We start from the raw sequence: 13,373 nt of genomic DNA, 5'->3' as shown, positions 1-13,373 counted from the left end.
TTATCAACCATAAACACCATTTATATGTATATGTTATTATGTGCAATATATTTTAAAGAACCCCTCCCCTCACAGAGTCACACCATCCCAGTTCCTACGGGCCTGATGTATTTTATATTAACAGGGGCGTACGCAGGAAATTTTGCAGGGGGGTGGTCGAGGTGTTTGGCGAAGCCCGATACCGCGAGCGCCGCAGGCGCGAAGCCCGTGGCGGGGGATCTGGGGGGGCCCTTCCCCCGAACATTTTGAAAAATTTACCCCTTCTAGGGCTATTCTGAGGTGTTTTCTGCTGGCTAGCCGAGCTGCTTTCACAGGAATGTAAAAAATCGGGATATGAAAAAAAAATTCGCCTTGAGCAGGGGGTGGGGTTTCGACCCCCAAACCCCCCCCCCCCCGCGCACGCGCCTAATTAATAAGTACAAAGACTAGCCTACACAATGATATTGTCGATAGGACATATTAGTTATAAAGTGCTTTGGTGTTAAAGGCGTCATCACAGTGACATACTTGTTTCCATCCTAAAGTACACAGCTTAGTGGCGAATGTAGCGTTATTACACATGCAATGATCGACCTCGTTTTCAATAATCACTATTATCAGTAGACAGACATGAGAAATGATGTGTCCAGGACAGAATGCATGAACCGTAAGCAAATTAGACGAGAATAAACGATAATTTTGAATGTTAGGTGGTGGTATGTGGGTGTGGTTGAGGTCGTATCAGAGACACGGCGGATCAGGAGAGATAAATAAATGACGGGATATTTTAGTTTTTTTGTTTTTTGTTTAAAGAAAATAAAGTAAACAATAATATTCTGCTAGCTCCGCCGCTTGTCGGTCTTTAAACATATATAGGCCCGTAGGAACGACTTCGGGGGGGGGGGGGGGGGGGTGCACTGAAGAATCGGGTACACACTCTATATCAGATTTTGGTTACAATCATGAATGGCAAACATTAATGTGATAAAAAATATATATATATAAAAAACCTCAAGTGGGGTCACGTGCCCCCCCCCCCCACTCCGTTCCTACAGGCCTGTATATATATTTAAGCAGAATAAAATGTCCCAGAAGGTTAATATCATAAGATTAGCTGGAATCATGCATACTCTCAGCTTGCAAGCAGCATTCAGTATTCGGTTACAAAATTTTATGTATGACCTTGGTCACTGTAGTTTAATACTACTACCACAACAACATCCGCCCAGGGCAATCTGGATAAAACGAAATGTTACTACAGTATTATTATTGTATTGATAAACATCATAACATCATTTACATTCATAGGACTTCATATCTAGCCTGAGAGCATGGGTGAAGAGGTTTAGAAGTAGCAAAACCTCTACCATGAACAGTTTCCAATGGAAAGGGGCTGGACGTAGGTCTTAGTGATATTTAGCGCTCGGTCTAGGATCGTTCCCGTTAGTGGACCCACTGGGCTATATTACTCGTTCCAATTATGCATATATAAAATACTCGTTGCTGCTAATCGAAAGAGTAGTCCATGCAATGGTACATGGCAATGAATTTCCTTTCTCATTATCCGCGTCATGGGCGTATGGGGACTCTTTGATTTAGGGTGGCTGGAGGGGTTGATTTGCCCGAAATTTTACCCAGATAAAATTTCCCCGAATTTTCCCCACTGTTTTGCCCGAATTTGGGGGGGGGGGGGGCAATTGACGCGTCCCCCCTTACTTTTCAACGCCGGGGGACCATCTGTATAAGTGTCCCCCCACTTTTTCGTTTAGCAAAAGCAAGAACAACAACACCACCAACAAAAACAACAACAGCAATAACAAAAAACAATTTAAAAAAAAAAGTTTAACCACTAATGTGCAGCTTTATGATTTTCATTGACATTCCTTTATATCTCTCTCACACACACACACACACACACACACACACACGCACCCCCCCCCCCCCCCCCCCCATTTGTAAAGCCGGATTGACGACCATGCTTGCAATTGCCACGTTATCTTTGTTATGGTGAGAACTGTTGTCGTCAATCTAATTAAAATTAGCTCCACTATTACATGTGGATCTAAAGACAGCCAGTTGGAGCTCATGTCCACCAATCAAAACCTTACTTGCAGAATCCTGCCAGTGATTTAAAACTAACAACACTGCGTAGTCCCCAATGTCCAGGTAACATTTCGTCTGTAAATAATAATTTAAATATTGACCAATCACACTTCGCCTTTTATAACGTTATTTGGGAGCATACAAATTCTAAAAATATCGGGCGAGTCTATTTTAGTGGCCGCAGTACAGCGAACCATACCAATACGTACGGGGTGGGTTATCAGTCTTCAATTTTACATTAAAAATTATTTATTTATTTATTAATTTTTTTTTTTAAATCAGTCTTCAGTTTTACATTACAAATTATTTATTTTATAAAATGAAATATGTTTTAAGGCATTCGTAATTCACACGAAACATGTATACCCTCAGGATAATTCGGAATGTTTTCAAATTATTTTTAAATCACTGGCAGGATTCTGCAAGTAAGGTTTTGATTGGTGGACATGAGCTCCAACTGGCTGGTGTTAGATCCACATGTAATTGTGGAGCTAATTTTAATTAGATTGGATAAAGTATATATAAATTACATAGAGACAGAAAATGGAAATGATAAAAATAGAAATATCAGTCACTTGTAATTTTAGGTGATGCTAAACATATAAAGTTGTCATGTCTTTGGTTTTGCATCCATTTTGGAATTTTGGGTTCATGCATTTTTCTTTCCATGAAAAGCCCTGTATTTGAATGAATGAATGAATGTTTAACGACACCCCAGCACGAAAAATACATCGGCTATTGGGTGTCAATCTATGGTAATGCAAATAAATATAAAAATTCAAGACTTAAACAAAAACAGTGTAAAGAACTGTGCAAAAACACAAATATCACAGAATTTTACGGATACTGAATTTTACTCAAAACTTCAATTTTGTGCTGTATTGGCCATTCTCAAAGAGAATGTTACACCCCTGCACCGCGGTGAGGTTACAGCACACGCAGGGGCCCTGTATTTGAAGTAAAAAGTGTTTAGGGGGAAATATATCGAATGTAAGATATTGGCATTTCTTACTCTTGGACCGGCCTCGGTGGCGTCGTGGCAAGTCATCGGTCTACAGGCTGGTAGGTACTGGGTTCGGATCCCAGTCGAGGCATGGAATTTTTAATCCAGGTACCGACTCCAAACCCTGAGTGAGTGCTCCGCAAGGCTCAATGGGTAGGTGTAAACCACTTGCACCGACCAGTGATCCATAACTGGTTCAACAAAGGCCATGGTTTGTGCTATCCTGCCTGTGGGAAGCGCAAATAAAAGATCCCTTGCTGTCTGTCGTAAATGAGTAGCCTATGTGGCGACAGCGGGTTTCCTCTAAAAAAAAATCTGTGTGGTCCTTAACCATGTCTGACGCCATATAACCGTAAATAAAATGTGTTGAGTGCGTCGTTAAATAAAACACTTCTTTCTTCTTTTCTTTCTTACTCTTGGCGGCTATTTGTATTGTCACCTTGGATCTAAAAGATGATACAATATCTCAGTTAGCCAGATGTCGTTTTAAATGAATTCCATGACCCATAAACTTAAATCACTAACACAAAAATCTCGTCCGATAAATTGCGATTTTCTTGTCCCAGCTTCTACAGTGGCGGCCGTCTTGGGTTAATGCCTTAATACGCTGGCAATGGTTCAAAATGAATTCCTGGTAAATGTTGACAAGTTCATTTCAGTTTGTATGATTAAAATGATTTTGAAATTTAGATATATACATCTATCGAAAAAGCATAGTTACATTTGGTGTCCTCGGATGGTTCCAATTGGTCAAAGTTTGGGTCTCAGCTCTTGGATTAATTATTTTATTTTATATTATTTAGTTTTTAATTATTATTTTATTTATTATTAATACCCACAATGTAACCAGCCATTTGAATTCGTAGTATTAATATTTGTACTGTGATACAGTATCATCTCGTCGTTACCTTTTGACTGCACACACCGACAAACATGTCATGGGGCAATTAACTGGTGCCGGGAAGTAGATATTCGTAAATGGTAAATACCTAGTTGTCCCACTACGTAGAATTCATTTTAGGACCATTTATACAAGTTTATTTACTTCCCGGGCCATAACCCGATACGAGTACCTCGTACGAAAATCGCGACTGCATAGTAACTTATGAAATCGTAAGATTTGTCTTTTTACAATCGGCTATTCTCGGACGAAACACTTGTATCGTGTGGCGTGGCCTATAATTTGTCTTTTCAGCTGAAAGAAAGAAAGAAATGTTTTATTTAATGACGCACTCAACACATTTTATTTACGGTTATATGGCGTCAGACATATGGGTAAGGACTACACAGATATTGAGAGAGGAAACCCGCTGTCGCCACTTCATGGGCTACTCTTTTCAATTAGCAGCAAGGGATCTTTTATATGCACCATCCCACAGACAAGGTAGTACATACCTTTGATATACCAGTCGTGATGCACTGGCTGGAACGAGAAATAGCCCAATGGGTCCACCGACAGGGATCGATCCCAGAACGACCGCGCATCGAGCATTTTCAACTGCGACAGCTTTCCCACCAACACCATCTTTTATATTTGCTCGACGTCCTAAAACATTACTCATAGAAAGTGCGCGCTCCCCTTTCACTAATATAAAAGTTGGCAACTAATTAACTAAACTAATGGGCTCCCAAATGCCAACTCCTCGTTCCAGCCAGTGCTCCACAACTGGTGTAACAAAGGCCGTTGTATGTTCTATTCTGTCTGTGGGATGGTGTATATAAAAGATCCCTTGTTGATAATCGAAAAAGAGTAGCCCGTGAAGTGGCGACAGCAGGTTTCCTCTCTCAATATATGTGTGGGCCATAACCATATGTCTGACGCCATATAACCGTAAATAAAATGTGTTGAGTGCATCGTTAAATAAAAAATTCCCTTCCTTTCAGTAGTATACAGGCCTGTATGGTGCCATGATTGACCTACTTTCCCGTGATCACGTGACCTTGGTAGGAGACAATGGGCTTTTGTGTAGGAAACAATGGCCTTTGTATAGGGGGGTGCAGGTGTCTGACCTTGGTAGGAGACAATGGGCTTTTGTGTAGGAAACAGTGGCCTTTGTATAGGGAGGTGCAGGTGTCTGACCTGGGTAGGAAAACAATGGCCTTTGTGTAGGAAACAATGGTACAATGGCCTTTGTGTAGGAAACAATGGTCTTTGTGTATGAGACAATGGCCTGGGTACAGGTGTGCGTCCTTGGACTGAGCTGGGGGTACCTCCCTCGGGTATAAAAAGGGTGCTTTTGGCTTCATTGTCATTCGTTCGCCGAAAAGTCCACAGACAAGATCTACGTCTAGTTTTGTTTTAGAGGTTGTTGATATTCACATTTTTGTGTTTTGTTGCTTTTTTTTTATTTTGAAAGAAGAAAATGGCATCGGGACATTCATCAAGTACTACTCAATGCCCTGAACAGGGTGAAAGATCGCGATGCCAACTAGAAATTGGACAAAATGTATACGTTATGGCCCAACCATGGAAGCAAGAACTTTTGATACATATCCGGAAATTCGACAGTGATAAGGGGAAAACATTCCCCACCAAACGAGGTATCGCTCTAAATCTAAAGCAGTGGATTGAACTGTGTGGATGTAAGAATCAGATAGACGAAACGATTTCAGCCTTGAAACAAGGGAAGGATGAAACATTGGTCAAACACCTTGGAGCCAATGTTCATGCTAGTATGGACAAGAACTTTACTGGGGTGGACCTGCGTCAGTGGTGGTGGTGTGATGAAACGAAATCTGTCAAACCTTCGAAGAAAGGAATATTCCTTTCTCTACAACAATGGGAGAAACTGAAAGGCTGTTTCACAGTCATGTGTGATTTTGTACCAGAGCTGAACTCGATTGTGCCCTGCACCATGCAAGACGACCATCAAAACCAGATGGGATTTCTTCAGTGTAATTTCTGCAACCCTAACGAGTGTCACCAGTGGTGAACGAGTGTGACAAACATTTTGTTTTGGGTGAAATCGAAGGTATAAAAGAATGGATTTATAGTTTACACTTCATTTGCTTTATGACTGTGCTAGAGAACAGACGTGTTTTATGATTCTGACATTCTTGTGTCTTGTTGCACTCTATCTGGAACGAAGAAAATGGCATCGGGATATTCGATCAGTGTTAGTAGCAGCAGCAGTAGCGACGAGGACGACGTCTTGGTCTGCAAATGTTCAGAAAGACATACAATCAAAAGAGTGACTACCAAACCTGAAGAAAATGACACAGATCAAACGGACGCTGCACGTGAACCCGGTGAAATTGTGGATGAAGACCCCATGGATATCGGTGAATCCGTCGAAATCGTGGACGAAGAACCCATGGATCAGACGGATGCTGCTCGAGAATATAAAACGGATGCTGCTCCCTACGATGATGATGCCTACGACGCCGATGACGGATGGGATGGCCTTTCGAGACATTACTTGTTCTGTCATCGACCCGAAATGAGAGGATTCTATACACGAATGCAGACATTTGGGTGGTGGCCCTTACAGTTACGCCAGAAACCGAGGGAGCTCGCCGAGGCCGGTTTCTTCTACACGGGAGACCATGATGCCGTTGTCTGTTACTGCTGTGGACTACGCGTCTACCGATGGCAGAGAATGGACGATCCAGTGATGGAACATTACAGACTGTCCCCGAGATGTCCCTATGTGAATAACGTGTTCAGACATTAAACACGTATTGCATGAGTGTGATACTTTTCGTTTTGTAAAATAAACTCGTGAATAACACGTTTTGTTTGTTATTAATTTAAGGGTGACCCTGTGTGTGTGTGTGTGTGTGTGTGTGCGTGCGTGTGTGTGTGTGTGTGCGTGTGTGTGGACCTGTGACCCTGAGTATGGCCCTGAGTGGCCCTGAGTGTGGCCCTGTGTGAGGCCCTAAGTGTGGTCCCGGGAGTGGCCATGAGCCGTGCACGAGCTATGATTTGGGATGGGGGATGGGTCATACGTACCACTCAAAATTTAATCTTTGTGTGCATGCGTGAAATTGTAGAGAGTATAAATAAAAGGGTAATGGTTAACATCGTCATTTGAGGTAAAACCTTCAGAGGAGCAACATGTCAGACCAGTACAAGTTATATGTACCCGACGTGGATAAGTGGACCCGTTTCTACAAGTTGCAAGCAGAAGGTAAACTTCAACCTCATTTTCCAGTGCAACGTGGTGGGAAAAGTCAGATGATGTACAGTGTAGATCGATGTCTAGAACTGTATGACCCTACATGGAAAAAAGAAAAAGAGGAACAGAAGAAGCCCACGGCACCCAAAGTCGTCATGGTCTCCCCAACGCAGCAGGTGGTAGAGCAAGCCAAGGCCGAGCAGAAACGGAAACGTCAAGAGAGTGGCGTGGAACAGAAACGACGAGAGCAGACTGGGCAAAAACGGCACAAGCATTTTTGAGAAGACTATAAAAGGGGGCATGGCAGTTTCAACATCGTCAGTTCACGTCGAACACTTCAATAGTCAACATCATGAATCAGAATTGGTTTATTCCGGAACATGTCATGAACAAAAGATCGTGTCCCGTATGTCCAAAGACTTTTTCAAAACCATCAAATATGCTACGTCATTGGAAGACCTTCCATTCAGCTCAACTCCAGGCTCCTATGGCTGCTATAGCTCCTGCTCCGGCTCCTGCTCCTCTGGCTCCTATAGCTCCGGCTCCTAGGGCTCATATAGCTCCTCTGGCTCCTATAGCTCCTGCTCCGGCTCCTCTAGCTCGTATAGCTCCTGCTCCGGCTCCTATAGCTCCTCTGGCTCCTATAGCTCCTCTGGCTCCTATAGCTCCTGCTCCGGCTCCTATAGCTCCTCTGGCTCCTCTAGCTCCTGCTCCGGCTCCTCTAGCTCGTATAGCTCCTGTTCCGGCTCCTAGGGCTCATATAGCTCCTATAGCTCCTGCTCCTAGGGCTCATATAGCTCCTGCTCCTCTGGCTCCTATAGCTCCTGCTCTGGCTCCTATAGCTCCTGCTCATAGGGCTCCTATAGCTCCTGCTCATAGGGCTCCTATAGCTCCTGCTCCGCTGCAGCAGCAGCCCCTAAGATTGTTACATCCGTTCACCATGATCGTGTCGGGACCCACGTCGTGTGGAAAAACATTTTTGTTGTACAAACTGCTAAGGGATGGTAAAATCCACCCGCCTCCTCAGCGCATCATCTGGCTCTACAAACGATGGCAACCTCTCTATGATACGATCAAAATGGTTGCTCGAGTAAAATTTGTTCAAGGTATACCTGCGAATTTGGAAAAGGATCGTTATTTAGATCCAGGAGTCAGAAATCTCATCGTGTTGGACGACCTGATGTCTACAGCTGGAAAAGACCCTCGCATCACCGATCTGTTCACGGAAGGAAGTCACCACAGAAACCTCTCTGTGATTGCCATCAACCAGAACCTCTATAACAGCAAGGACCCGACACAAAGAAGAAACTGTCATTACCTGGCACTGTTCAACAACCCCATCGACAAGCAGCAAGTCCTAACCTTGGCACAGCAGATGTATCCTGGAAATACTCGTCATTTCATGCAGCGGTTTGAGGAAGCTACCCACAGGCCCTACGGACATCTCTTGGTGGACTTGAAACCGACCACGCCCGAACATTGGCGCCTTCGACCTAATGGTTTAGAGACGGGGCCGTCCGAATGGTATAAAAGCACGAGCGTAACGGCGAATGTCTCAGAAGAGTTTCAACCACCGTCGGAGAAAGAGCTCTACGTGCAAATCATGCAAAGAAACGCATTCAAGAGAAAACTACCAGGCATACCCGCCTACGAAAGTGACGATGACGAAGAAGAAGATGAGGTAGAGCCCTATCTGAAAAAGGTCAAGAGGATGCAGTCTTGCGATACGTGCGGTCTGGTCTTTAAAGACGGGAGTGACTTGCAGCGACACGTGAAAACGTGCGAGGAGGGAAATGAAGAGCCGTCGTCCGATCTGGAAAACGAAGGCGTACGTCTGATGATCGAGCGTGAATTCGACATCAATCGTGACTATTTCGAAAGCAAGAGGAAACGCTACGAAGAAAAAAACATGTCCCAAGATGCCATCGAAAGAAACATGAAGACACTGCAATGGAAGTTATTTAAAGACACGTACTCTCGCTTTCTGACGTATATGCATTACTTTGACAAAGGCCCCAACACGAGAAAAATTCTACAGTTTGTGAATCCAGACAGAGATCTCAGACCTCAGATTCGTTCTAAATTAAATCAGTATCGTTCATGGATTGGCGAATATTTGGACGAACAAGACGACGACGATACCGACGATGAGGAGGACGACGAAGATGAAGAGAAATGAACACTCATATTATTCACGTGTCACCCTTAAGGCCTCTCGATGTAACCCAATGTGTGTCCATTGCATGTGTAGTTGTCTATAGTGATTGTAATTTAGAAATAAAAAATGAAAAACCCATTGCGTTTTTTTGTGTTTTTTACTCTATGACTAGATTTGTGATTGGATATTTCTACCCCGCTACTTTATAGTAGCAAGAGCTGTATGTACAGGACAGCACATACCACTGCCTTTGATATACCAGACATAATGCACTGGTTGGCTATAGACTATTTGGCCATCGATGGGGATCGATGCTAGATCGATCACTGTATTTACCCATTTGGTAATTAAAAAGTCCTGTACGAAGGCTAGTGCTCTGGAGAAATTTTCTGTTTAAAAATGCAGCTGTTTCCCTTTGGTTAACACGTATTACTTGTTAAACCCATGGCGGCGCGCGTGTCCCCGACTTACACTAATGGATTAATCACGTGTGACATCTCCCTCCTTCCCTCTCTCTCCTCTCTCTCTCTCTCTCTCTCTCTCTCTCTCTCTCTCTCTCTCTCTCTCTCTCTCTCTCAAACCATTGCGTTTGTTTTTTGTGTATTATACTCTATAACTAGATTTGTGATTGAATATTTCTGCCGCTACTTTATAGTAGCAAGAGTTGTGTGTACAGGACAGCACATACCACGGCCTTTGATATACCAGACATAATACACTGGTTGTCTCTAAAGGCTTGTACTCTTGGGAAATACTCGTGTTTAAAATGTAGTTAAAAGAGCATAGGTTAGGTTGGAGCGTTGAGTTGCAGTCACGCGTTCTTTCTTCATAGCAATGGGCTGGGAGTGTTTCACACACACACACACGCACGCATGCACAAAACGTTTGTATTTAATTATGAAATACTGGCCCCATAAGGGGTATGAGATTGTGTATATAAAAGATCCCTTGCTACTCATGGAAAAAATGTAGCGGGTTTCCTCTCTAAAACTGTCAAAATTATGTTTTTCATCCAATAACCGATGATTCATAAATCAATGTACTCTAGTGATGTCGCTAAACACAAACAAACTTTGACGGTCAGTGGGCATACCATAACAAATTTATTCTGCTACTTAAGACGGGCACGCGTCGGTATGTCTTTTGCAGTTCACCTGGTTTCATAAACACTCGGAGAGGTGTAATAAAATGCCTTTGTATGAGGGCTGATGAAGAGGTCTCATAAAGTACTCCTCTATTATAAAGCGAATGAATGAATGGCTGAATGACGGCAACAAAGAAAACGTCGACAATGTGCTAAAGAAATACAAATGAATGAAAATCATCACACACGCATTTTGTCTGGCGACATGAAAGCCTCACTTTAGACCAAACAGTCAGCAAACAGTTACAGTCCTTCCCCACGAGACATATTTTAACGGCTATTATTTTGGGTGCCTAGAATAAAACACTGTGAAAAAACATCCACGTGTATGTCCACTGTGAATACAAAAAAACTACACAATAGACGTTATACAATGAAGCCAAATCCAACGTCACTTACACCTGGCCTGTACATAGTGTTATTATTAATTGTTGTTGTTAATGGTGCTGTATGTTTTTCTTTTGCTTTTATTTGTTTGCTGACACCAGTTTGTTTGGTAATATGCAATACATTGAATTGAATACACCATGATCGCACACCTGCACCCAGACCATTGTTTCCTACACAAAGGCCATTGTTTTCCTACCCAGGTCAGACACTTGCACCTCCCTATACAAATGCCATTGTTTCCTACACAAAAGCCATTGTGTCATTGTTTCCTATACAAAGGCCATTGTGCCATTGTCTTCTACACAATGGCCATTGTTTCCTACCGAGGCCATACACCTGCACTCCACCTATACAAAGGCCATTGTTTCCTACACAAAGGCCATTGTTTCCTACCAAGGTCATACACCTGCACCCCCCTATACAAAGGCCATTGTTTTCCTACCCAGGTCAGACACCTGCCCTCCCTATACAAAGGCCATTGTTTCCTACACAAAAGCCATTGTGTCATTGTCTCCTACACAAAAGCCATTGTTTTCCTACCAAGGTCATACACCTGCACCCCCCCCCCCCCATACAAAGGTCATTGTTTCCTACACAAAAGCCCATTGTCTCCTACCAAGGTCACGTGATCACGGGAAAGTAGGTCATGACTCTATACAGGCCTGTATACTACTCCTTTCTTCTCTAACTGCCAAGCAGAAATGTGTGTATAAGCAGAAAGATTCTAGGACCATTTATACAAGTTTATTTATTTCCCGGGCCATAACCCGATACGAGTACCTCGTCAACATAAAACTTAAAAAACAATTTAATATTTAAAAAAACTTTTTTTATTGGTTGCAGTTAAAATAATTTTCGATTTTAAAAACAAGCTTGAGGCCTAAATTACACACACACACACACACACACACACACACACACACATATATATATATAAGAAATGTAACATCTCAATACATTGTTTAATACACACCATGCCCCCCCCCCCCCCCCCCTAGTGCTAGAACAAATCCTCAAATTCAGACAAAACAATAGATATTCGGTGAAAATATGCTAACCTGAGGCCTTTTTACCAGGTATTTCTATGATTCTACCCGCAAAAAGTGTTGTATTCCATTTAAAAATGCGTAGTGATTCGTTTGCCACCCTATATAGCGAGTTTAATATCCTATTTATTACCCATAATCGATCTTAATTTATATCGCTCAACTCGTTTGGTTGACGTTCCTGTAAGGTTGAAGTGCACCAATCGATGACGTCACGAAGTGTTACGTCCCACATGGGATATATCACTTTGATATGAACCAAGATATTTTTAACCACATGAGTAATAATAGGTATTTTTACATATGTACATTTGTTTTTATATAATTATATTCAATATTTTATTATAGACAAAAAACTTTTGGTTACAACGAAGCTTAATATTAAAGGCACAGTCATGTGAAGCAACATATCTGGTATCATTTTTTTAAAATGACAACCGAACTGAGACCTGGTAGGGTAGTTCTCCCCCGCCCCCCTTTCTGTTTTTTAAAAACTACATTCACCCCTAGTCCAGATGAAATAGTATGTATGTACAGGGCCGTAGTTAGGATTGTTTGTTTGGGGGAGGGGGTCATCTGAGTAATTAATAGTCTAAAACTCCTTGTTTTTAAGTTTGTATAATGCTTTCCGATTTTTTTTCTTGCCCCCATGCTAGCTACGGCCCTGATGTACTCTTTTTCACTTACTACATTGAAACAAAAATAAGGTTGGCCCTTTTTCTAGATAATCGTGTTCCTGGAAACACAAAACTGTATAGGTGTCAAGTGTTGAGAGCTGGCTTTTAAAAGTAAACTGAAATTCTACAAAACCTGTTCTCTTTTCACCTTTCAAGAACTGCCTTACAGTGTTTGTTATGGAACGTGATTAAATATCAGCTGAATAAACGCTGGGTTTGATTAATGTAAAAAGACTAAATAATCATACATGTAATACTGACAACATATTCTGTTTAAAAACAGACAAAAATGGCAAATTATATAAAATGGCTCACATTATTATTAGTTCATGCTTCAGAATAGATATATTTTATATAGTTTTCTCTAGTCAATGTACTCATCCCCCATACCACAAGCAGTGCTCCACGACTGGTATATCAAAGGCCATGGTATGTGCTGTCCTGTCTGTTGTTAAGTGCACACAAAGTATCCCTTGCTAATGGACAAATGTAGCAGGTTTCCTCTCAATATGAACTTGCCCAGACATTAAAGTCTCCATACCTGGCAAAAATTGAAGTCCAGACTTTAAATGTTTTATACTAAGCATAGATTCTTCTATTACTGGCCTTTGAATCAACTTAAGAGGAATACATTTAGTAAAACACCTGAACCTGCACAGACACTCATGAGATTGTAACAAATGTCTTGATCTTGTCTTTACTCCATAAAACAGATTATCCAGTCAATTGTTCGGTGGTTAATAAATTCTTTAGAT

This window comes from Gigantopelta aegis, chromosome 8 (genome assembly GCF_016097555.1).
Source record: "Gigantopelta aegis isolate Gae_Host chromosome 8, Gae_host_genome, whole genome shotgun sequence".
Classification (NCBI taxonomy): Eukaryota; Metazoa; Mollusca; class Gastropoda; order Neomphalida; family Peltospiridae; genus Gigantopelta; species Gigantopelta aegis.
This window is presented reverse-complemented; position numbering follows the sequence as displayed.